This window comes from Marmota marmota, unplaced genomic scaffold, assembly GCF_001458135.2.
Source record: "Marmota marmota marmota unplaced genomic scaffold, marMar, whole genome shotgun sequence".
NCBI classification, from domain to species: domain Eukaryota; kingdom Metazoa; phylum Chordata; class Mammalia; order Rodentia; family Sciuridae; genus Marmota; species Marmota marmota.
Window position 1 is genome coordinate 18,784,516 of NW_026000093.1, and position 27,721 is coordinate 18,812,236.

At 38.0% G+C, this 27,721-nt stretch overlaps 1 long non-coding RNA gene across 1 annotated transcript in view; it reads left to right on the top strand.

Annotated features, from left to right (window-relative positions):
- Positions 1 to 27,721, top strand: part of LOC125610568 — an 89,614-nt gene continuing 61,893 nt past the window's right edge. The window contains exon 1 of the long non-coding RNA XR_007340569.1: positions 1 to 63. This is a non-coding gene — a long non-coding RNA (uncharacterized LOC125610568). The remainder of the gene's footprint in view (positions 64 to 27,721) is intronic.

Consider the following 27,721-nt stretch of genomic DNA (forward strand, 5'->3'; position numbering starts at 1 on the left):
GGGGGTGGGGGTTGTTCGGCTCCGTCGTAATCCGCGCGCGAGCGACTAGCCTTCTGCCCTTCGGTGAGGCGCGGGCACTTTGTGGGAAGGCAGGGGTGACGTTCGGTTGGGTTCAGGACCCTGCCCTGGGATGGTCCTGCCCTGAGATGGTGAAAAGATATTTGATAATGTGGGAGCCACTGACAGTGGGGTGAGGGGCGATGATATTTCTGTTTGCGGGCCTTGAGAATAGTAATGAAAGTAGTTTTTTGTAAATTGGAAACTATAAACCAGAGATGGAAGTAAGTTGTACATCCTTTCCATGAAATACTACACTGTCTCAATTTTTAAAAATAAACCTGATTTATCTTCCGTGAATACAAAGCAACTCTTGTGTATAAATATATAAGACGTGCCTAACATTTTTTTAATATTTATCTTTTAGTTGTATTTGGACACAATACCTTTATTTTATTTATTTTTATGTGATGCTGAGGATTGAACCCAGGGCCTTGCATGTGCTGGGGAGCTCCCCACCCCCGCAGCACCTAACATTTTAAAACACACACACACACACACACACACACACACAGAGTTTATGTACATGTGCATATAACGTATATGTTATTTTATATGAATATGGGTGTTTTTGTTTTTGCTTTTGTTTTGCAGTGCTGAATATTGAATCCAGGGCTTCTTTACTCAGGAAAGCTAGGCAAGCACTCTTACCCTGAGCTGCATCTCAGCCCAATTTTTGTTTACCATGTATAAAAGAATAACAGGAATACACTTAAATACCCATATGTGCATAATAAATTTGGGGGGGAAATGGGGACTAAGGGAAGAGATGAGAAGGGGAGGAAATTATACTTTTCACTGAATTTTTTGTGCAGTTTGAATCTTTTTGCAGGGTTCGTGAATTATCTACTGAAAACTGTTAAAGGAAAAAGCAAAATGACATTCATTCAACTAATGTACCAATGCATACTGTTTCATGCACTCCTAGGCATAGCAATTGAAGACACACATTTTAAGAAGCCCAGGTTTGGGGACTAAGGGCGTAGCTTAGTGGTAGAGCCATTGCCTAGCATGCCCAAGACCCTTAGATCCCCAACACAGCCAAAATGGGGAAAAGGGTTGGGAGGATTGGAGGGAAGACAGGTTTGGGTTAGGTGACAAAAAAGGTTACCAGCAAAGATTACCTAGAGTAGATTGTATTTGAATTATGAATCATTCATTCAGAAATATGAATGCTAAATAAGAGTTTATCAAATGGACAAAAGTCTAGGGAAAGCAACCAAAGTTTGAGCGTGAAGAACAAAGATTCATGGATCCATTTAGGAAATTTCAAGTCGCTTAAAGAAATTAATTTGCTAACATCTGAAGTTTCATAAAGAAGCTAATTTACTAACATTTGCTGTTGGCAATGGAAAGAGAATCATTGATGGGAGAGAAGTGACTGTGATTCAGTGGCCCTGGTTCTTGTTGCCTAATATACTCTTTTCCCACTAGGGATCTCTCCTTACTGATCTCAGTGATTACTACTGACACCACTGTGTTGGGCTGGCTGTGGTTGGTTCCTGAATGGTTGGATGGCTTGCCAAGAGTGAACTCACAAGGTTTTTCTGGAATATTTGGAAGGAAATTGACTAAAGATTTAGTGATAGAACATAGTAATATGTATTTTTTTTTATTTTTTTATTTGTGGGATTGTGGATTGAACCCAGGGCCTCCTGTATGCCAAACAAGTGTTCTACCACTGAGTAGCATCTCCAACCTTTTTTCAATTTTTTTTTTTTTTTTTTAATTTGAGACAGAGTCTTCCTAAGGTATCCAGGCTGGCCTCAACTTAATTCCTTCTGCCTCAGACTGCAAAATAGCCAGGCAGGACACAAGAATTTGACATGAAAAGTTAACCTAAAATTGCATAATCAAGTTCACTTGTCTTTAGATTGGAGCAGAGGAGGTCTGTGTCCAAGACTTCAGGTTCCATAGGCTGTTTTGTCCTTTCTTGAGTGGCTTCACCCAGGTTTTCCCTGTATGATGGATAAAATACCCAAGTTCTTATTCTCAGAGGAATGGCCTTTACCACCGCAGGCTTAATAGGACAACTCCCAGGATGTTACATAAGCCTACCATCTTTAAGAACCAAGAACATTCCCCTGTTGTTCAAAGAGATGTCTTGCTGGAGAAGTCCCTTATGCCAGGCCATTAATCTAGCCTTGTCTCCTTAATACATATATGGAATTTTACCTAGTAGCCACAAGGGAAAGTGTGAAGGGAAAGAAAGTCAAAATAGATTATATATTATTATTTGGATATCAAGTATTCCCTCAAAGATTCATCTGTTGAAGACTAGGTCTGAAACAATGTTCAGAGGTGTCATTTCAGGGAAGTGATTGGATTGTGAAGACTCTGTTCTTATCAGTGGATTAATCCTTTGATATTAATCCTTTCATCAGTCCCGAATGGACTGGAAGATGGTAGAAACTAGAGGCTGATGGGCATGGTTGGAAGAAGTGGTCACTTTGGATGTGCCCTTTGGAACTGTATCTATTCATTGGCTCCTTCCCCTCTCTCTGCTTCCCGGTGCTATGAAGTGAACAGCTTTGCTGTACCATGTCCTTGTACCAAGATGTTCTGCCTCACCTCAGGCCCAAAGCAATGGAGCTAAATGACCATGGTTGGAAACCTGAGAAACCATGAGCCAAAATAAATCTTTCCTAATTTGTTTTTCTCAGGTACTTATAACAGTGATGAAAAGTCGACCAGCTGTGCATGCCTCTCTGTAATCCCAGCAGCTCGGGAGGCTGAGGCAGGAAGATCATGAGTTCAAAGCCAGCCTCAGCAACTCAGTGAGAACCTGTCTCTAATAAAATATAAAAAAGGACTGGGGATGTGGCTTGGTGGTTAAGCGCCCCTGGGTTCAATCCCTGGTACAAAAAAAAAAGAAGAAGAAAAAAGAAAAGTTGACCAACACAGTATATAACAAATATCATAGAAATAGATATTCAATGTAAAGAAAAGAACTCAGGAAACCTGGCTTCTGGCATTGGCCTTACCACTGACTGGGTGATTGTGACAAATCATTGACCTCTAAGCACTTCGATGTGGTGCTAAAGTTTATTACTTAAAAGTGCTATTCCATGTCTGAAGTTCTTTAGTTTTCTGTCTATCCAACCTCCAGATCTAAAGCCACCTGTAAAGGAGGTAATAATGCTTCCCTCATGAAAATGTCAGTGCATCAAATGTATGTTATTACCACATAGAACTGAAATGCATTATGTATTTGTATTTAAGAACTGTAATAGTCATTTGCTGCAAAGAATGAAAAGAGTAAGGACTTGATTTTCAAATTTTTCCCTTAACCTGTTTTCTTACCTGGAAAATATGGATTATAACTGCCTCACAAAGTCAGTTTAGTATCAAATAAGATAATGGATGGGCTAGGGGGTGTAGCTCGGTGATAAAGCACTTCCCTAGCATGTGTACGATCCTTCCTTTGATCCCCCGGACCACAAAAACAAAAACAAAAACCAACAACATAAAGCTTTGAGGGAGGAAGGATCTAAACATTTTGTAAATTCATGTTTTAAAATAAGCTTCATTTCTGGCTATATTTTAAGTCTCTTTTCCCCCACAGGTAGGTCATGATATTTTGTGATATTTTCTCTCACCATATAAACATTTTTAAATCTTAGAAACAATACAAGATATAAATAAAACCACATAAATATCATTTAAAACATTTTATTTAGCCCATAAAATCCAAACTCATTTTCCAGAAAAATTCCCTCAATAAAGTGACATAAATACTCCCCCCCACACACAGGTTTTTTTAAATTTTTTAGTGCTAGAGTTTGAACCCAAGGTCTTGTGCGTGTGGTACAAGCACTCAACCAACCAAACTATATCCCCAGAAAACTCCTTTTTTCTTAAATGGTAGTATACTCAGAATTTTCCGTTCTATTTGATTTTGAGCTATTTTCACTGTGTGTGAATTCCAATAATCTCATCTCAGTCTTCGGTCATATGGTCAGAAGGTTATACTGTGAAATTTAAAGATTGTTAAGACTACAGTTTTCAGTGTTCTCTGTGACATTTCAAAGTATAATACTATATTACAATTGAACATTTTCTGCTCCCAACTAAACTTGCATGTTTTCACTTCCTCTGTGTTTGATTACTCTCAGATTGTGAAAAAGAGAAGGGAGGGTTGAGGTAGTAGAAAGATTTGGAAGACTGCAATTTTGAATTTCTTACCTTGGCTTCCATGGTTTTGTAGCCAGCCCTTCTAAAATGGTTTGCAAAATGATGTATGTATTTGCATATGTGCAGTTTTATGGGAGAGAATCATCAGAGAATCATGACCTAGAAATAATTAAGAACTACTGTGAAATGCCTTCTTTCAGTCATTTCTAAATACCATGACAGACTGTTTTTCCAGCAAACACTTATTAAGCTCAGTACAAAATTTTGGAAGAAGAATTAGAATCAAATCCTGATTTTCACCTTATCTGTTGAGTGATCTTGGATAAATTACTGAATTCTCCAAGGCTTAGTTTTCCCATGAGATTATATATATTGTGTGTTTAGCACAACATCAGACACACAGTAGATAACAAACACTGAAGTCATTGTCCCTTGCCTTCACTCATTCCTTTTCCTCTATTCCAACTAGTCAATAAGAACTGTAGGAGTTAAATGACCCCAACATTGACCCGTCTTACAGGAGATGAGAGTCCCTTTCTGCTAAGTCATGAGAAGCTTTGGCCTGATGAAGGCTACAGCAGAAGTACTATATTATTTTAGAGAGAGGGATTTTGTTCTGGGAAATGAGAGTAGATTTTACAAAGGGAGAGTCAGTTGAGCTGAGCCTTCAAGGCTCAGTTTTTATAGTTTTTAAACTTTTATAGTTATTGCTTTAACAAGTCCTTTCAAATGCATCAGTACTCTTCATTGCCCTTTGTTTTTCTCCTCTGCCTGACCCACCATTTTTATTGTAATTGAGCAACATTCTTAGTGGTCCCTGTTTTGACTTCTCTTTTCAAGACTATATCTGCCCCTTCTATTCTATTCTGCTCTTCCTTCAAAAATTTACTTGAACAATCAAAAATTAATGCTATCAAACTCACTTTCTTTCAGGCACAGTGGTGCATACCTATAATCCCAGTTTACTTGGGAGGTTGAGGCAGAAGGATCATAAGTTCCAGACTAGCCTAGGCAACTTAGTTTGACCCTATATCAAAATAAAATAAAAGGAGTAGCTGGGCGCAGTGACACACACCTGTAATCCCCCAGTTGAGGAGGCTGAGGCAGGAGGATTGTGAGTTCAAAGCCAGCCTCAGCAATGGTGAGGTTCTAAGCAACTCAGTAAGACTCTGTCTCTAAATAAAATACAATATAGGTTTGGGAACGTGGCTCAGTGGTTGAGTGCCCCTGAGTTCAATCTCCAGTACAAAAAACAATAATAATAAGAAACCATAAAAAATAAAAGGACTAGAGACATAGCCCAGTGGGATAGCACTTGCCTGATACATGTGAGGCCTGGGTTCAATTCCCCAATACTTACTTAACCAATGAGTATGTGCAGATGAGAGAAGAATCTTTTAATATGTAGGATACTCTCTTTATCAGTGAGTTGACCATAGTAAAGAAGGGACCAACATAGATATGTGTATCAGAGGACTAATTAATACTGGATAAAAATAAGCTCATTTGGGCTGTGATTGTAGCTTAGTGGTAAAGCGCTTGCCTAGCATGTGTGAAGCACTGGGTTCGATTCTCAGCACCACATATAAGTAAAAGTCCATTGACAACTAAAAAAATTTTTTTAAAGTTCACTTTATAAAATAGTGCTTTAAAATACAGCTATATAAATATTTTGAATGAATATCTTATTTAAAAACTTTAAAGTGAGTTAAGAACTGGAATAGTGTTAATTATTTTTTGATGAGTCCTTAAGATTTGCCTTGTAGTTTCAATTGAGAAGTGCTCTGGAGAAAGGCCCAACATTGGATTCCAGGAAGCCTAAATTAATGTCTTTTCCATGTCACTAGGTGACCTTGAGAAATTCTTCTCCAAATTTTTCATTATCTGTTCAATAAAGATAATAATTCTGGTTGTTTACATAGTATAAATACTGGAGAGAAATTTGAAGACACTCTGAAAAGTACTTTATTACTAGGAGAAATCTATGTACTAAACTGTAGGTGTATGATTGTGCTAGTTTTTTTTTGTTGTTGTTTGTTTGTTTGTTGCTTTGACTAAAATGCCTATAAAGAACAACTTGGGGGAAAGTTTATTTAGGCTTATGTTTTCAGAGGTTCAGTCCATAGTTAACCAACTCTATTGCTCTAGGCCCAGGATGTTGCAGAACATCATGGTGAAAGGGCATCCAGGAGGAAAGCTGCTCAGCTCATGGCAGCCAGGAAGCAGAGCAAGAGATTGAGGAGCCAGGGACAAAATATAATCCCCAAGGGCATGCCACCTCTCCCCCAACCCTGCCAGTGACCTACTTTCTCCAGCCATATCCCACCACCTGCGTGCAGTTACCACCCAGTAATCCATGCAAATTATTAATTCATCAAATGATTAATCCACTGATTAGGTCACCACTCTCATAATCTAATCATTTCAATTCTGAATTCCTGCATTGCCTCTCACATGATCTATCAGGAGACACCTCAAATTCAAACCATAACGAGGATTCTCTACACATGTATCCAAGTGTATTAAAAGGCTGACTACTATAGAACCATATAACATCAGTAATATTTATAATCTGAATTGTTGCTTTGTTTTTGGCAACAGAGACCAGACCTTGCAAGTATTTCAAACCCTACTCTCCAGTTATGTGTATGTGTGTGTGTGTGTGTGTGTGTGTGTGTGTGTTGGAAATTGAATCTAGGGTCCTAGTAAGCATGTATTATTCCACTGAGCTACACCCCTAACCCTCCATTTATCTTTAATGTGTTCTATGTCTTGTGTTGACTGGTAGAAATCCTTTGGTATGGAAAATTTGGAATTGGAATGAGAATTGGAATGTATTCTTGCTTCTAACCTAAAGAAAACAGGAGTATATTTTTCCAAACTTATTTTTTCAAAGTAAGTGTTTTTTGCAAGCTAAGGCGGGAGATCACTTGTGCTCAGGAATTCAAGAGCAGCCTGCATAGTATTATGAGACCTCATCTCAAAGTAACAACAAAAAAAGTCGTTATTAAAAGAATAAGTATGTTCTTTAAAAAGTGAAATTATATTTAAGGACTCACATTTAAAAATCAAGTTTAGGTCTGGTTTGTGCCAGGAATCATTACTGATCTTCTACCTCTCTTTAAGGAAATCTCACTTGAAGGAATTTCTCACTTTAAGGAATCTGGAGATCAAGTCTCAAGAATGTTTACAACAGAGCATGTGATGGTTCACACCTGTAATCCAAGCTTCTCAGGAGGCTGAGGCAGGAGGATCTTGAGACCCTGTCTTGAAATAAAATCAACTAAGGATAGAGAACATTTTTACTCTTAGTAAATTGGCATTTTAACTTTCTTCATATTGCATTTGACACAAATTATAATTCAAAAGTATGTTTTAGAAAGAGTAGATTGTTCAGCATTGACATAAGTATACTTTTTGTTCATTTCTTTTTTGGAAAAATTGGTTATAGGAAAAAACCTCTTTTGGACTAGATTCTACTCTGTGAATTTATTGAATGCATTTCTATAAACTGCTTCTTTACCTTCAGACACTAAATCCAAACATTAAAGGTAAGATAGTCTGATATGAACCTTAAGATAAGCTATTTTGTCTTTTTTAAAAATAAAATGAGGTTATCAAATTACTAATTGAAATACAAAAGTGAATTATTTACCTTCTCTGGAAACAAGCAGAGTATGAAAGAATATATATATATTGGAGAGGGAGAGAGAGAGGGAGAAGAGAGGGAGAGAGGGAGGAGTGTGTGTGTGTGTGTGTGTGTAGTATATATTTTATTACAAATGATTCAGGACACAGAATATTGAAAGTGAACTCAGTTTATAGGCATCCTTCAAGTAAAGAAACTTTTTCAAAAATTTAAACTCACCAAGTCAACTAAATACAATCTATGGAAGGATTAATTTAATGTAACTATATGTTATGATTTAGATATGAGGTGTCCCCTAAAACCCATGTGTGAGACAACGGAAGAAGGTTCAGAGGAGAAATGATTGGGTTATAAGAGCCTAAACCCACTCGTGGAGTCATCCTCAGATGGGATTAACTGAGTGATAACTGAAGATGGAAGGTTGTGACTGGAGGAGGTGGCATTGGGGCCATGCCTTGGAGTACATACTTTGTATCTGGTGAAGGGAGTCTCTCTTCTTTCTGATTTTCATGTGAGCTGCTTCCCTCTGCCATATTCTTCCACCATGATGTTCTACCTCACACTGAGCCCCGAGGAATGGAGCTGGCTATCTTTGGACTGAGACCTCTGAACCCACTAGCCTCTAATAAACTTTTCCTCCTCAACTTGTTCTTGCCAGGTCTTTTAGTCACAGAGTGAAAAAGCTGACTAAAACACATGTAAGAAAGAATATTTGAGACCTGATATTTATATGTCAGATGCTGAGAATGGAGACAGAGATTTACTCTGAAGTCTGAGCTTAAACTCAGGATTCCTCATTTGCATGAACTTCTTTCAAGGCCACCAGATGATCAATTTTATTTTTTAAATAAAAATTGAAAAAAGTAAAATATTTAAACCTTGCTCAGTTAATTATGATGTCTCTCATTTTAACTTTTAATCAATTACAGTTTCCCTTGTGTTTAGATTTTTTTTTAATGATAATGATCTACAGGAGATTATCAATTGGGAGTACAATAGCTATATAGGATATATTTCCTTGGTCACTTGTGTCTATATTGTTTATTATAAGGAGCTGTCTGGTGTAGAAATGGGTTCCAGGAATACTGCAGTCTCTACTGTGCTAATTGACAGGATCCTATGATGAAAGGGTCACATCTTAATATAATGACATCCTACTGGATTAGTTTTATATTGCTAAATAAGAAATTACCACAAATTTAGTAACTAAAACCAATACTAGTTATTATCACAATTCTTAGGGTGGAAGTCTGGGTATGGTGTAGCTGAGTTTTCTATTCAGGGTTTCACAAGGCTTGGCTGCCATCTCATCTGCAGTTTGGAGTCTTTTCCCAATATCGCATGTTGTATTAGCACTCAGTTTCTCACTGTTACATTTCCTTGCAGGCTGTTAGTGGGAGCTACCCTTAGCAACTAGAGGTCACATGCATTCCTTGGCACATGGCTTATTTCATCTTTAAAGCCAGCATAGGGAGTTTCCCTCATTTTAAAATTCTTTTTTTGCTATGAAACTGTCAAGTAGGGCGTGTCTTTTAAAAAGGCCACAGCTGATTACTCTGGCCCACCCAAGATAATCTCCCCATTTAAAGATCTACTGATTTGGAAAATTACTTGCCTCTTTCAAAATCCCTTTATAACACTGGGTGTGGTGGCTCACTTTCCAGCTACTTAGGAGGCTGAGGCAGGATTTCAAATTTGATGCCAGCCTTGGCAATTTGGCTAGACCCTCAGCAATTTAGCAAGACCCTGTCTCAAATTTTAACGTACTCCTGGGTTCAGTTCTCAACACCAAATAAATAAACAGCAAAATCCCTGTATAGCTGTACCTAAGTAGTGATTGACTGAGCAACTTAGAGAAAGTGTGTGTAAACCAGAGGATGGGGACCTTGGGAGTCATCTTAGATTGCTGCCTATCACAACTGCAATGTCCAGCACCAAATGTATGCGGGTTACTAGAAGTTCTACCTTATTATAAAGGTTTTCAACTCCAAGTATGTATTTTCATAGGCTGGGAAGAAAATTCAAACACAAATAAAATGAAAATTTACTCAATTTACTTACATAGCTTAAATATATAATATACAATATATAAATACAAAATATAAATAAATATAAAATACAATATAAATATATAAATATTAAATATACTGAAATGTTTCTATTAGAAACAATAAGTTGAAGACTCTTAATTTATTTGTTAAAGACTTAGAGATTTGGGGCTGAGGATTTAGTTCAGTGGTAGAGTGCTTGCCTGGTATGCTTTAAGCCCTGTGATAGATCCCCAGCAGCATGAAAAACAAAATCCAAAACCCTTTTTTTCTATTAGAAACAAAGAACTCATAAAGACTAATAGAATATGCAATAAAAGAAATCAAGATGAGTGATATAATTAATGTAAATTACCCTGTTATACAGAATTAAATTCTAGAAGTTTTTTGCAGAACACACCAAGAACAGTAGTTCATTTAAAGGAAGAAATAAAGTTTGAAAATTAATAATCATGTTAGTCAGCCATCACTGTGATAAAATACTGACCTCTGTCCCCTGCCCCCCCCCCAAAAAAAAACAAGAAAGATTTATTTGGGCTCATGATTTCAGAGGTTTCAGATCATAGGTGATTGGCCCAACTGATGTAGACCTGTGATGAGGCAGAACGTCATGGCAGGAAATATGTGGTGGAGCAAAGCTACTCACCTCCTGGTGACCAAGAAGCACAATAGCAGGGAGACATAGAGCCCACTTGCGTGTATGTGCAAAAGAGCAAGAGCATGAGTGCAAGAGTGCAAGCAAGTTCTAGGACAAAAAAGAAAATGCTGAGGCAGTAGTATCACAAGTTCAAAGGCAGCTTCAGCAACTAAGGGAGACCTTGTCTCAAAACATTTTTTAAAAGGGCTGGAGATGTGGCTGAGTGGTTTAATCCTGGGTACAAAAAAACCCCACCACCACCAACAACAAACAAACCCAAACCCAAAAACAAAAACAAAAACCCTTCAAAGGCTCACCCCCTGTGACCAACCTTCTCCAGTGAGGCCCCACTCCCTAAAGTTTTCACCACTTCCCCATAGCACCACCAGCTAGGGACCAAGCCTTCTGACACATGAGCCTTCAGGGAACATTCCAGATCCAAAGTATAACAATAATAAATAGTCTCAGTGCTTTTCTTGGACTCTGAGGAAAGGAACCCCTGCCCTGATTCCTGCACTGTAGTAACACCTTGCCCATTTTAAATTCCGAAGCACAAAGACACAGTTGCCTCTCAGTATCCATGGGAGATTGGTTCCAGGACTTAAGGATACCAAAGTCTTCAAATGCGCAAGTCCCTTATATAAAATAGCATAGCAGTTATAAGTAGACTATGCAAACATTTATTCTTTTTTTTTTTTTTTTTTTTTTTGGTACAAGGGATTGAACCCAGGGCCTTGTACATGGTAGGACATTACTAAGATACATCTCAACCCTTTTTGTTTTTGTTTTGAGACAAGCTTTTTGTTGAGTTACCCAGCCTGGTATCAAACTTGTAATCCCCTTCCCTTAGTTGTCAAGTTGCTGGGATTATAGGCACCACCATGCTCAGCTATACTTTGAATTATCTTTCAATTGTGTTTAGTATCTAATATAATGTCAATTTTATGTAAATAGTTATTATACTGTATACTGTTATACAGAATAATGACAAGGAAAATTGTCTATTCATGTTTAGTACAGATGCAACTTATTTCCCCAGTATTTTTGATTCTTTGTTGGTTGAATCCACAAATGCTGAATTCTTGGATATGGAGAGCCAACTGTATTTATTTATTTATTTTTTGGTCTCATGGCCATAGGAGGCTGGCTGAGAGTAAGAATGGCCGAGGAGTCAGAAAAAGAGGAGATATTGCTATTTCAGGCTGTCTCTTTCCCCAAATCACCAGGTGGGTGTCTAGGTAAATTAGGCACTTGGCACTTGCTCTTTTCTTTCTTACTTTTGCTTGGCTAATGTTTTTTAGGGAGGTGAACTTCTAGAAGAGTGAATTAATTTCTTCCTTCCTTCCTTCCTTCCTTCCTTCCTTCCTTTCTTTCTTGTGAATCAAATGGGAAAGTGTTTGCCTACCCTAGCTTCCTGAGGCATTTAACCAGGTAACTTCCTTCTGGCACTTAGATACATGTACCACCCCCAAATCCAACTTGTTGACAGAGTGTGCGTGGAAGGACTAGGAAGGAGAAAAGTCAATTATGATTTCTAGCTATTTTTTTTTCTGATGAGCATAATGTATTTAATTGAGATAAGAGAAGAGCAGGCCTATGGGAAAGAGGGAGTGAATCAAAGATTCAGTTTGGAACAGAACTAAGATGCTAGTAGATTATGTGCTATGAAAGTTCATATTGAAATTTAATCATTATTTTAACAGGTGAGAGGTGAGGCCTTTAAGGGGTGACTCTGCCCTCCTGAATGGATTAAGGTTGCTATTGTGGGAGAGGTTTAGGTGTGTGTGTTATAAATTCTGCCTCACCCCACCGTCTTGCATATTTATACTCTCTCTGCTCTTGTGAGATGTCGTGCCATGCCCTTGGACTTACCAGCCTCTAGAACCATGAACCTAATAAATGCCTATTGTTTATAGTTTATTCAGCCTGACATTTTCTTATAGCAGCAGAAAATAGACTAAAACAATATTCAAGTGGAGACATCAAATGAGCAATTGGACATTTGAATGAGGAACTAGTGGGAGTTGACTGAGCTAGAGATAAATAACAATATATATCATGTAGCTCATATTTCCAAGGGGGCAAATGTTTTTCACATGTCTAAACAAACATTTGCAGGTCTCTATGATAGATTATATGTTTGTGTCCTCTACCTACTTATCTATTGAGTGTCTGACAATTCTTAAAATTCATTATATGTTTACAATTTAAAATGTGTCACTGCTGGGCATGGTGGTTCACACCTATACTCCCACTTACTCCAGAGACTGAGGTCAGCCCAGGGAACTTAGTGAGATCCTCTCTCAAATTAAACAATAAAAAGCGTTGAGAAGTAGCTCAGTGATAGAGCACTTATCTAGCATGCATGAGGCCGTGAGTTCATTCCCCAGTGCTGCAAATAAGAAATGAATGAATAAAAATAAAATGTGTAACAAATCAAATCACCTTCACAATAAACTTGATACATGGTTTTTAAAACGTCTTTATTTTGCAGAGAAAGAGATTGAAGCTTAAAGAGGTTAAATAATTTCTCATGTCATGACAGCTAGTAAATGGTAGTGCTGGGCACTGGATCTGGTTGTCTAATGAGAGTTCTGACCTCCAGTGACAAATTTAGAAGTTATCAGCATATAACAAATAAGAAAAACATATTTGCCCTCCACAAAGAAATGATGTACACTTCATGTTCACAAAGAAGGGATATATTAAGTCTCCTGAGAACTCACAGGATGGTAGATGGAGTAAATCAGGCTTAGAGACTTGATTTCTCTGCACATCAAGCGTGAATCCACCTTTCAGGAATAGACTCATATTAACCTGGTTTATAAATCTGCTTTTTAAAAGCAGAAGGCCAAATTGCAATGAGAAATCACTGCCCCAGAGACAGGGAAATGCAAAATTCATGAAACAAGGCGGCTTCTTATTTTTTAAAAATAATCTTAGACAAAGAGTAAAGTGTATGGAAATATTTAGCGACCTAAAACAAGAAGTCATCCATCTGACTCTTGGGATGATCTTTCTGGGGAAGAAAATCTCTGAAGCCTAATGCCTTTAATCATCTCACTTGCTCTCTTATTTCAGCAATTGCAACCACACCCTTCTGTCTCACCTCACCTGAATGATATTTCTGTTTTGGCCTCTGAAGACATTTGTTACCCTTGCCTAATGGCTTTACCCAATTCCAAACACTTGGATAAGTGAAAAGCTCCCCTGATTTGTGTTTCAATAGATAATACCTGTGTGTGTGTGTGTGTGTGTGTGTGTGTGTGTGTGTTTCACTGGGAATTGAATCCAGGACCTTGTTTATACTAGTCAAATGCTCTACTATTGAGCTACACTTGCAGCCTGATAATACTAATTTTTATCTTTAAGATCTTCCTTTTTTGAGGTTCTATAGCTGACCCCACTTCTGATGGAAAGTCACTTTAGATGCCTTAACAAACTCAGTGATCTTACCATCAAGTTTTAGCCTCAGGGTCCACTGTGGATTTTTAGTTACTCTCATAGCTTTAGTTTACAGTCCCCAGCTTCATTAATTATTGGCCATACAACCTATCTACACCACATATTTCATCTGTGCCTTGCTTGGTTTCTTAATCTTTTTTAAAGAGTTGACTCTTTTCTTAAAATACCTTTATTTTTATTTATTTTTCTGTGGTGCTGAGATCAAACCCAGTGCCTCACATATGCTAGGCAAGCACCCTAACACGGGGCCACAATCTCAGCCCTCTTAATCTTAAATTGGGGGAATAGAACCAAGTTCATAGGTTTACTGGCTATTAGGTGAACTGTCATTATAAAACCCAATGACTATAATGTTAATCACAGGTGGTTTTGAGAATTATAAAAAGGGAATGGGGGAGGGCAGGGCACCTCATAGCATGAGAAGCAGTAAGCTTAGAGATTTTTAAAAATTAGGCAGTGTCTTCAGAGGTCAAAACAGAAATATCATACAGGTGAGGTGAGACCGAGGGGTATGGTTGCAATTGCTGAAATGAGAGAGCAAGTGAGATGATTAAAGGCATCAGGGATTTTCTTCCCCAGAAAGATCATCCCAAGAGTCAGATGGATAACTTCTTGTTTTAGGTCGCTAAATATTCCATACACTTTACTTTTTGTCTAATTAGGAAAATTAGGTAGTGTTTTATTTTGTTTGAGAATCTATTGTCAAAGGACAAAGTTACAACAATTTAGTTACAAGATCTTAATTGGCTTAATTTTTTATTCTAGAACTGGGAAACACTTTATTCTATATTATAGAGTAAGTTCTCTAATAAACAAGCAGAAGAGGTTGGTTTTATAGACAGAAAAAGAATTGAAGATAGAGACAACCAACAAACCAAACAAACAAAAGCCCCAAGAAGGGAATTGGACATTTAAAGTTACTTTCCTTGAAAGGCAAACTAGAAGGTAGAACAATAGAAAAATAACTGATTAATTACTTTTTTGTGTGTAAGGATTAAAGCAGAAATAACTTCCTTATCATGTCTTTTTGAGAAATTTTGCTGTTATCTCTGTAATACAGGATTCTGAGACAGTCAGATAAACGGTTTAATTTAAGGTTGGGGACTAGAACTTTAGCTTAAGTGACTTTACTTAGATTTTCTGTTGGGGTCCTATGCAGGAGTAGGCCTAAAGAATTGTCTCCTTATAATTTTTATTTAATACCATTTATTAGAGAGTGGTAGTATAGACAGCAAAGAAAGAATTTTTTTTTTAAAGGAGCACTGGTTAACACATTTAGTTGAAAGATTAGACATCAAGAACATGAAAATGCTTATTGGGTTTAACATTTAGGACATAAATCAGTGAACATAGCCGTTTAGTTTCATTGAAAGAATTGGGATTTTCAATGAGAAAACAGCAGCTTGAGGACTGATTTGAGGGGAAATACAGATGTGCGGAAGTGGAAAAGCAGACCAATATGATACTTTTTTTTTTTTTTTGTACAGAGGATTGAACTCAGGGACACTTAACCATAGAGGTACATCCCCAATCCTTTTTGTTTATTTTTATTTTGAGACAGAGTTTCACTGAATTGTTGAAGATCTCACTAAATTGCTGAGGCTGGCCTCAAACTTCTGATCTTTCTGCCTCAGCCTCCCAAGTCACTGGGATCTCAGGTGTGCATCACTGCAACTGGTCAAGATGTCATTTTTAAGGAGCTTGGCTGTGAAGGGCATAAAGAGGGAAGTGCCTCAGATAAAGTATGTTAGTCTGAGGAAGCACTGATTACCCAGGGAAAAGGTCTAGAGATATGTATATAATTTAGGGGCAATACAAAGGGAGAGGCTGGAGAATCAACCAGATCAGAAATATAGGATGCAGAGAGAACTCTGAGGAGGTAGAATGAAATGGGACCAAGATATTGAACAAAAGGATCCACCCTGAGCCAGAAAAGAAATGTCTTCTACTGAGGAGGAAGCAATATGGAAGACATACACCGAAAAATATTGAAATAAAAAGTAGAAAATTGGGAAAGTTTGAAACTGAAATCTATACCTTCTTCTGTGTCTTTGGAGCCACTGGCCCAAATAGGTATATCCTATACTCTAAACAGAGAAAGTAGGGAGTAAGAGCCTAAAGAGAAGGTGACATCAAATAGAACATTTGCCTTGATTAATAACTAATCCAACATTGGGGATTTATTATTTAATTTTATTGGCTTTAAGAATACAGGTGACTTACTGGTTTATTTAACTGAAAAGGTGGAGAGATGGGTGGGTGGTCAGTTGCACCATAACTGTCTTGCTAGGAGCTGTTTTGGGTTCCCCTTAGGGTGGCAGTAACATTGCTGAGGAATTCCAGGTCTCAGCATCATATATGAAAACTTCCAGGGCTAAGAAGCTGTTTCTTTCAGGTGTGCTCTTCCCAGAGTACCTAAGTTTTGTGCACAGAACTCCCCAGCAAACCTTCTCTTACACCTCATTGGCCCAACTACTTTTCCTGGACGGTTTCTTGTGGCAAGGAAGTTCCCTTTGGTGGTTGGCTTACCAAGTGTAGGGTAAATTCCTGAACCCATCACTGACACAGCTGTGGACCAGCTGTTCTCAAGCAGAACTCTAGCATGCAGGTGTGCAGTAGATATTTTGGATTATTAGAATGATTGCAAGTGGAGGCCATGGTTGCTAAACTTCCTAAGATGCAGGTGATGGCCCTGAAGAGCAAAGAACTGGGCAGCCCTATATGCCAATTGCACCTGATGCTAGGAAATAACTGCTGTAGACGAGAGACCCACCCTTGAATTAGCTCACTGGTTCATGGAAGGATACCAATGTCTGGACAAAAGTATAGAAAGAAGGGGAAGCTGGTGCAGGGAAGGCAGCCAACCCCAGCTACTACAGAGATCATAGGCTTTGAAGCAGAGAGCCTGGGATTTAAATCTTGGCTCTGCTACTTTCAAGCTGTATGATCTTGGGCAGGTTAATGAAGCTTTGAAAGCCTTACTTTCTTTAGTAAGTTTTAAAAAAAGGAATAATAATACCCACTCATGAGATTACTGAGAGATTAATGGATTAAAAAAAAGAGTTTGAAATGTTCTGGCTCATGGAAGGGGCTCAATGTCTGTTGATTTCCTTTCTTCCTGTTCTTATGTGTATTAGTTTATGGTGTAGCCACTTGATAGAACCTGAAAGGATCAGTACCTTGGCATTTCCAACAAATGTTTTTTTGAGGTGCTAATATCTTCTAATGAGGGCATGAGCCATCATTTAAACCATTAGATTAGGAACATTGCAGATGGTCCCAGCACAATGTGTTCATGTCACAGATGGCTCATAATAGCAAGTCTGTATTAATAAACAAGAATAGACATAACAGTTTTAGCTCTGGGCTTTCATTTCTTTCTTAAATATACTATTACTGTATGAAATAAATAAAATGTGTATGCATACATATTTGCTTTCTATCTGTTTCCTAGGAAAAATTCACACACACAAAATGGCTCTCATTTAGCTTTTAAAGGCATCTTTTGCCCTTCAAACACAGGTCTTTGTGATACTGCTCCTTCTGTCTGGAATTTAACCCATAATTTTCTTTGAGATTCCATGCAGATCATTGATTTCCCCGGAAAGGCTGCTCCACCTTTCTGGACTATATGGTTCCTTTAGTTTTTATTCTCATATCCCTGCGTTTTTGTTATCTATTGATATGTTACAAACCACTTCAAAATCCAATGGTTTAAATACTAACAGGGTTATTACTTTTCATGATTGCTTTGGTTGACCAGGGGTTGGCTAGTGTGCTGAGACAGAAAACCACAAGGCTGGTGTACCTTGCTGACTACCTATGCAACTCAGCTGGGACTATGGGTCAGTGCCCTTGGTTATGTTTCATGTGCACCCCTATATGTGACTGCTTGATTTCTCCCCACAGAATGGCAATTAGATTCTAAGAAACTACATTCCAAGAGGCCTAATCAAACTTTTGCTAACATATATGTTTATAATGTCCCAATGGTGAAAGTTAATTTGTGTGGCCAAACCCAGTGTCATCATGGAAGGAGATTACTAAAGGATAAAATAACAGGAGGCATGTTTCATTGGTGCCAACAAAGTTTACCATAGCTAGTGAACCCTTCCTTCAGAGAACTCATCATTGTTTGCAACTATGTATTTGTCATATTTATATTATTATTTTTTTCTTTTTTCTTGACTCTATTATCTATAAAAACAAAGAACTTTTTGCTTTTTCTGCTAATCATTGTGGAACAAAACCTTATTTTTGAAGATGGCCAAATGACTCAGAAACTAACAGTAGGTGCCACTATGCAGGGCTTGCAAAAGGAATTGGTCCAAAACTGGTCTGGCCAGCGTTAGTAGATCATCCATCTCTTCACTATTTTCAAGAAAGTTGCAGGCATATGGTGCTCTCTCCCCGGAACATGGGGGAAGGGATTGAGGAGCTTCCCTCTCACCTCTGATCAAGTGAGAGGGATTGACCTGGAGACCTTAACATATGACCCTTGAATTTTGGCTCACCATCACTCTAGAAAGGGAAGGCAGAGATTGAGTTAAATCATGTGGTCAATTATTTAGTCAACCATTCATTTATAATGAAATCCCAATAAAATCTCTGGACACCAAGGCTTGGAGGAGTTTTTAAGTTGGTAAACATATTGATGTGCTGACTGGGTGATATGTCCTGCCTCCATAGGGGGAGGGCACTGAGACTCTGTGTTTTCTCCCAGCTGTAACTTGCCTTATGTTTACTCTTTAAAATAAGGCTATGATTGCAAATATAGCATTTTTCTGAATTCTGTGAGTTGTTTTGGCAAATTATCAAACCTGAGGGAGAATTTTGAATTTTATCCCGCCAATCAGAAGTATGGATGGCCTGGGACCCGCCCCCCCCACTAGAAACAAAAACAAAAACAATCCCCCCCAAACTTGTAGTAGGGATTTAGTGCAAGCCATATTGAGGAGGACTTAGTCCTTATCCTGGGGGTCTGTGCCAACTCTGATAGTTAGCATCAGAAATGAATTAATATATGCTCAGTTGGTGTTACTCTAGTTGGGGTTAAAATAAAATACTGAATAAGTAATCATCAAAATCTTTAGTTGTTTAATATAATTAAAAAATTGATTTCTCATAGTTCTGTAGGTTGACTGGGCTTAGCAGATCAGATCTTACCTGTATAGTAAAATAGTGAGATGGCAACTAAAACCTGAGCAGGTGATGCTTGGGCCAGGAAGGCTGGAACAGCCAGAACTGGCTAGGCATCTCTCTCTTTTCATAGCTTTTTCACACCACGATGATATCAGAGTTGTCATACTTCTCCTGTGGTGTCAGTCTTCTCTGTGAGTGAACATTCAAAGAAATCACAAGTAGAAGCTGCTGGTCTCTTAAGGCCCAGTCCTGACAATGAAGCACAGTATCACTTCTACTGTGTTGCACTGGAAAACACAGTCACAAAACCTACTCAGTCTTAAGAGGAAGGGGCACAGAACCCAACTTACTGATGGAAGGAGTAAAAAATAATTTGTGGCTATCTTTAGTTTGTCTCATAGGTTCTCTTTGGCATTTTAGACTGATTGCCACAAACAACATGACATCATGATGTCTGGTTTTCTGTTTATCTCTGACTGTTCTTTCTTAGTCTTCAAAGATGCTATGGGTTGAATGTTTTTGTTCTCTCAAAAATTAATTTTGAAACTTTGCTTCCTGCCCCAATGCAGTCATGTTAGAAAGTGGTACCTAATGGGAGGTGTTCAGGTCGTGAGGGCTCCACTGTCATTAATGGATTAATGCTGCTACAACAGGAACTTGCAGAAGTGGGTTTTCTTTCTTCTGTTCTGTCATAGGAGGGCAAAGTGATTATCCTTTGCTCACCTTTTCACATTCCACCATGTGAGAACACAGCAAGAAGCCCCTCACCAGATGCTGGCACCTTGATCTTGGATTTCTGAGCTTCTAGAACTTTTGATAAATAGGTTTTATAAATGCTGTATACCTAGCATACAGGCTAGGTATGCTGTAATAGTAATGTGTTGTACTAATACAGTAATGCTGTAATAGTAACACAGAATGGGCAGGACAAATGGAACCTTCATTCTTCCTGTACTCAACCTTAATCTCTTCTGATCTTTTCTCCTCATTACTCATTTACTCTTTTTGCTTTTTTTGTGTGTGTGTATGTTGTGTGTGTGTGGTGCTGGGGGTTGAACCCAGGGCCTTATGCATGCAAGGCAAGCACTATACCAATGGAGCTATATCCTCAGCCCCTCATTTACTCTTGATAATTATAACTGTTGTTTTGACTCTATTCATCACTTTTAGGTTTATGATCCTCCTATTTTCTAAAGATGGTTACTCTCCTGACTTACAGCTGAAGACCTTTTACAACACTTGTGGAATGCAACCAAACAGGCTTTGTGACTTTGTCAGATCCCACTCACCCATGAACAGAATTGTGAGTTTTGACTCCAAGTTGGTTGAATCTTCCTTGTATTACTGTCCTATGAATCTCCCGTTTCCACACAGCTGTACCCTCATTCTTGGCAACTTCCACATTTCCAGAATGACCTAGTCATGGGACCCAAAAAAGTCCAAAAGTTGTGGGAAGGCTGACTGGCTACATGAACAAGAATGACTTATAAGAAATTTAAAAGACATTTACTGTATAACCTACATTTAGTAATTTCCAGGTCATTCAGCTAATAAGAAGAATTGATATGGTTTGTGTGTTTCTACTATTTGTACTTTGTCATAATTGCATTTTATAGCTAAAACATGAACAACTTGTAGCTGAGGATGTAGCTCAGTGGTAGAGCACTTGTCTAGCATGTGTGATGCCCTAAGTTCAATTCCCAACACTGAAAAAGAAAAGAAAAAAGAAAATTAAAATTATAAAAAAAAACAAGAGAAACAATGCACAAGTCAGTTGGCCAGTACATGATTCATAGCACTAATTCCTATTTTTTAAGTGTTTCACAGAATATGCTGACATGATATTTAGTAGTAAAAATAAAAACAGGTAGTTGTTCCTGTAAACATCCTTAAGAAAAGATACATATTTGGAAAACCTGTTTGCTTTTAAAGGAGAAGAAATAGACTATGAACATTGTTTAAATAAATCTTAATCTGGTTACATGTATACTTGAGCTCTGGTGGTAGACCATTTCTGTGTTTCATCACTTGTTACCTCTAAGGTGCAAAAACTTAAGTTTTATGATGGACTATTACTGTAATTTCTTTCCTATAATTGGTCTGCTTCTGAGGCTAATTTAGCAATCAGATCACTGTATAAGTATTCCCATTTATGGATGTACCACAATTTGACAACCTCGGTCTGATGCCATCTTCAGTGAACCTCAACAGGCATAAGGCACTATTTTAGGCACTGTAGAGGATATAAAGATGCCTAAGAAGTTAAGATTACAGAGGGAGAGCAGAACTACAAGTAACTGAGTATGTAGCTACATGAGTGTGAAAGAGATACAGGCAGAGTGGTACAGTGCAGGGGAATTAAGGTTTGCTTCTCATTTGAAAAGAAAGAGAAAGGAGAAAGCATTCCAGATCAAGGGGGCTGGGCAGAGGCATGGAGCAGGAGAGTTCAGGCTGCAGTCGGGAATGAGTAAGCCCTGTGCTAACTAATACCCGAGTGTGAGTGGGCGACACCAAGGAAAAAGACTGAACAAAACAATGTGGCAGGTCCTGGACTCTTCTTTCAGAGAGGCATGAGTCATAGAGGCTTTGGGCATGACTGGGATTTGTTCCAACACTGTTCCCATGATAATGTCTCTCAGGCAGTACTATGACACTGTTTGATTGCTCAAGCCTCTTGTGTCACTTTTTTTCTGATGGAAGAGACTCATTTTAAAATAAAAACAAAGCAAAATCTCTTATCCTTGACCATGTTCCCTTCTATTAGTTTTATCGGTAAGTAGCCAAGTCCTTCAGAACACAGTAGAATCTGTCTCTAACCCTTCCACTTCTGATATGTTCTTTAAAACCTCTCAACTTGTGGGAGGGTGGGGGGGGGGTGTAACTCAGTGACGAAGGACAGGCTTACAATATTCAAGGACCTGGATTCAATCCCCAATACCAAAAACAAAACAAACAAACAAAAAACCCTTCCTAGGGCTGGGGATGTGGCTCAAGCGGTAGCGCACTCGCCTGGCATGCGAGTGTGGCCCGGGTTCGATCCTCAGCACCACATACAAAGATGTTGTGTCCCCCGAAAACTAAAAAAAAAAAAAGTTAAAGAATTCTCTCTCTCTCTCTCTTTAAAAAAAAAAAAAACCCTCCCAACTCCTCCAATATCAAGAAAAATCTACTGTAGAAAAATTACATGAAATATTTATGTAATTATTTTTTATTTTTATTTAAATTTTAGAGACCATCTCCTTATGTTGCCCAAGCTGCTCTTGAATTCCTTGAACTCCTCCTTCACCTCCCACGTAGCTGGGACACAGGTGCACACCATCATGCCCAACGAAATACATAATTATTAAAGAATATTTAGACAATACATAGGAGCAAAAGTATGAAGTTAAATTCATGCATGGTCTACTGTCTCAAATGCAATTATAGTTGTTTTATTATACATGTTGCTGTATGTTCTTTAGTTCTTTCCTTTGTGAGTGTATTTCTGTATTATCTGTACACAAAATCCTTCATTTATAAAAATGGACACAAATAATTTTATTATCTGCTTTCATCACTTATTAATAATGCATGACCACTATTCAATATTTTTCTACAAATTCAATTTTTATATTGGATTTATTGAGGTATAATTTATATGCAATAAAACCTTTTTTGTTTTTGTTTTGTTTTTTAAAGACACAGTCTCCCTATGTTGCTCAGGCTGATTCTCAACTCTTGGACTCAAAAGATCTAACTGCCTCACTTCCTGAGTAAAAACTCACCTTTTTAAAGTGCTCATTCCACATATGATTTATCCAGTCACCAAGATAGACATAAGTTGTTTCCAATTTCTGGTGACTAGTAATGAAATTACTATAAATATTTACGTACAAGTCTTCATATGGACCTACATTTTCATTTTTCTTGGAAAACTTCCTAGCAGTGAGGTTGCTGGGTCATATGGCATGTGTTTAACTTTATAAAAGAAATTGCCAAATTGTTTTCCAAAGTATGCTACCATTTTACATTACATGGTAATATAGGAGAACTTCATTTATATTACATTTACATGGTAATGTTAGGAGAACCTCATTTACTCCAAGCATCTTCACTGGTTTAAAAAAAAGTCCACTCTATTGGGTGGAAAGTGGTATCGCATAAGGGTTGTAATTTGTATTTTCTTATGCTGTCAGTATCTCTGTGATGAAATGCCTGTTCAAATCATTTGCCCATTTTTGGGGGATAAGGGGGCTGTGGTAATGGCATTTATTTTATTATTATTTTATAACTATATTAATAGATTTGGGAGGGATGAGTCCAGATTTGAAGAGACCAATACAATTTGGAGAATTCTTGTTAAGGAAATAAGTATAAAAATTATTTATAAAAACTTGTAAGAGCCTCTCTTAGAGAATTGAAGGAGTCTATGAAGTGAGGGGCCCAAACCTTAACCTTAATTAGGGTCACAGTAAATCTGCCCTGGATGGAACATAACTGGTAACGCAATACCTTATTGTTATTCATTTAAGTTGCTTCCTTTTTTAAATTTAAATTAAATTTTTTATGCCATTAAACTTATATTCAGATAGTTTATAGCTAAATCTTGGCATATATACACATTTATTATTATTATTATTATTATTATTATTATTATTATTTTCAATTTTCTTGGCATAGTCTTCTAGAAGTAGAGTAGCTGGATGATCAAGGAATATGAGCATATTAAAACTTTGATACAAACATCATACTATTAATAATTATAGCAGTTTATACACAACCCCTCCACACTTACCAACTCTCATTATAATTTCTGCTTTTGTTTTATAATGATTTTGTCTCCATTTGACTTGGGTCAAGTTTATACCCACATTGTGTCCCTGAAACTGTTGATATATCCCCAAAGACCTGTTTTCCAAATTCTTTTCTGAGTTCTCTTTACTTCCTATCTTCTTGATTTCTCTGTGTCATTTAATATTGTTGATTATTCTACTATTTCTTTGGAAGGGTTCGTCCGTAGCCCCATCTACAGCTTTCCTGGGATTGCTATCCTCTCCCTTCCTGCCCTCCTGCCCTGGTCATCTTTTGTTTTGCTCAGCCCTTCAGTGTTGTTGCTCCTTGAAGTTCTTTCCTGAACATCATATTTTCTTTCCCTCCTTGTCTCACCTATGCTGACCAATTTTGTGTGTTGACTAGGCCACATACTGCTCTACTTCATTTAATGCTTCTTCCCTCTATGTAGGCTTTGGCCAGACCAAGCTGTTTGTAGTTACTTAGATACAGTAGGCTGTTGTCAGCATATTCATGATGAAGAGAGCCCGTTTAAAATTAAAATCCCCAATCTCCCATTTCTTAAATTGGTTTTCTGCAACTGAACTTCCTCATGTTAAGAATGGAAACTAAGAAACTGATCCTAGAACCTGGGCTGGCACCAGATTTTAGAAAGGGTAAAAAACGAGGATTGTAACATACTCTCTGTCGAGCATTGCTTAGCAAAGTCTACATACGTATATTTCCCAACTTTGGCCCCACTGTACCCCCTTTCTTCTTATAAAAGTTGTTTGTGCCCCTGAATCTTCCCAAAGATGGAGATTTGAGACAGAAAAGATCTCCATTAGCTTTCCTCAGGGCTGGCTTTGAATAAACCTGTTTTCTTCCACCTACTTCTGTCTCCCAAATTTTATGAATGAGCAGCAAACAGCAGAACCTGCGATTCTGATAACAATGATTCTGTCACATTGACTGTGTTTCTGCCACCATCACTCATGCCAATGTTCACCCAGTGATCATTTATTCATCTTTCAAGACTCAAAATTCACCTTTGGTACCAAGTATTTTATAATGTACCCAAGTAAAATCAATTTTTCCCAGACTTACTTTAATCATAGCATCTGAAATACTTTCTTTGTGTACACTTGTGGCATGTAAATAATAGCAAATAATTCCTTACTAGATTAGTTTTTTAAATTTTTTTTTTAAATTAATTTTTCCTGAGTACCCAGTACAGACACTATACCAAATCTTAAGCTATGCTACAGCGCAATAGTAACAAAAACAACATGGTATTGGTACCAAAACAGACTGGTAGACCAATGGTACAGAATAGAGGACACAGAGACTAACCCACAAAATTATAATTAACTTATATAAGACAAAGGTGCCAAAAACATGCATTAGAGAAAAGATAGCCTCTTCAACAAATGGTGCTGGGAAAACTGGAAATCCATATGTAACAAAATGAAATTAAACTCCTATCTCTCATCATGCACAAAACTCAACTCAAAATGGGTCAAGGACCTAGGAATTAAACCAGAGACTCTGCATCTAACAGAAGAAAAAGTAGGCCCTAATCTTCATCATGTGGGATTATGTCCCAACTTTCTCAATAAGACTCCTATAGCACAAGAATTAAAACCAAGAGTCAATAAACAGGATGGATTCAAACTAAAAAGTTTCTTCTCAGTAAAAGAAATAATCTGTGAGGTGAATAGAGAGCCTCCATCTTGGGAGCAAATTTTTACCCATCACACATCAGATAGAGCACTAATCTCTAGGGTATATAAAGAACTCAAAAACCTAAGCACCGAAAAAACAAATAACCCAATCAACAAATGGGCCAAGGACCTGAACACTCTCAGAAGAGAGCATACAATCAATCAACAAATATATGAAAAAATGTTCATCATCTCTAGCAATTAGAGAAATGCAAATCAAAACTACTGTAAGGTATCATCTCACTCCAGTCAGAATGGCAACTATTATGAAGACAAATAACAATAAGTGTTGGAGAGGATGTGGGGGGAAAGGTACCCTCATACACTGCTGGTGGGACAGCAAATTGGTGCAGTCAATAAGGAAAGCAGTATGGAGATTCCTCGGAAAACTGGTAATGAAAACACCATTTGACCCAGCTATTCCTCTCCTTGGTCTATACTCAAAGGACTTAAAAACAACATACTACAGGGACACAGCCACATTAATGTTTATAACAGCACAATTAAAAATAGCTAAACTGTGGAACCAATCTAAATGCCCTTCAGTAGAAGAATGGATTAAAAATGTAGCATATATACACAATGGAATATTACTCAGTAATAAAAGAGTATAAAATCATGGCATTTGCAGGTAAATGGATGCAGTTGGAGAAGATAATGCTAAGTGAAGTTAGCCAATTCCCCCTCCCCCCAAAAAAAACCCCAAATGCCAAATGTTTTCTCTGATATAAGGAGGCGGATTCATAATGGGGTTGGGAGGGGGAGCATGGGGGGAACAGACGAACTCTAGTTAGAGCAGAGGGGTGGGAGAGGAATGGAGGGGGCATGGGGTTATTAATGATGGTGGAATGTGATGGACGCATTATCCAAAGTACATATATGAGGACACGAATTGGTGTGAACATACTTTACATATAACCAGAGTTATGAAAAATTGTGCTGTATATGTGTAATAAGAGTTGTAATGCACTCTTATCTGTAATAAGAATTGTAATGCATTCTGTTGTCATTTGTTTTTTTAAAAAATCAGTTAAAAAAGAAAAAGATATTTTTTCCTGAGTACCTAGTACACACACACACACACACACACACAACTTTTTGGCACTATGATCAAAATACCTGACAAGAACAACTTAGAGAAGAAAAAGTTTATCTTGAGCTCACAGCTTCAGAGGTTTCAGTTCATGGTTGGTCTAGTCCACTGCTCTGGACCAGAGGTAAGGCAGAGTATCATGGCAGAGGACATGACAGAGGAAAGCCATTCTGTAAATGGTCACCAGGAAGCAATCAGAGCAAGGGAGGAACCAGGGAACAAAACACAATTCTCAAGGGCGTAACACCAGTGACGCACCTCCCTTGGCCATGTTCTACCTGCCCACAGTAACCACCGAGTACAGTAATCCTTTCAAATTATCAATCCATCAAATGAACTAACCCACTGATTTAAGTTATGGCATCCATAATCTAATCATGGGTTTGGGGAGGATGCCTCATATTCAAATCATACCAACTTGTTATTAATATTTCATTTAACAACAATCCAGATTGTGCTGCAGTCAAAAGGTTTGGAATACTAAGAGAGCTTCAAGTCAAGAGTAATTCATAATGCAAAATTAAAACAAATCTCTGTCTCACTACTCTGGAACTGTTATACTTGAATTCGGGACCCCCAAAGACCACCAGAGACCCAAGATCGATGTAAGCAGCAAAGAGGTGTTTATTGCGAGCTAGCTCAGTCCTCTGCGCACACACACAGCAACTGGTGACGCTGAGAGGCCCCAAGCCCAGGGTTTGCAGCAGTTTTATACATTCTTTGGAGAGGGCAGGGACTTCACATACATCATAGCAAATCATCACACACCGCGGGAAAATCAAGTAACAACTCTAAAACATGATTAGCACATTCACTGGTGGGAACAAGTTGGGTAGGGCTGATTGGTCAGTATTCATTTGAACTGATTGGTTTAAGCCAAGAGGGGTGTACGTGCTGAACTACATGGTTTTCCAACTTGTTATCAACCACCATAAAATACTGGGAGGGTCATCTGGCATCCAAGATATTTCCCTGTCTCATGCTGATTGGTGGCTGCTAGGGGGCTGCTATGGATCCCCACCT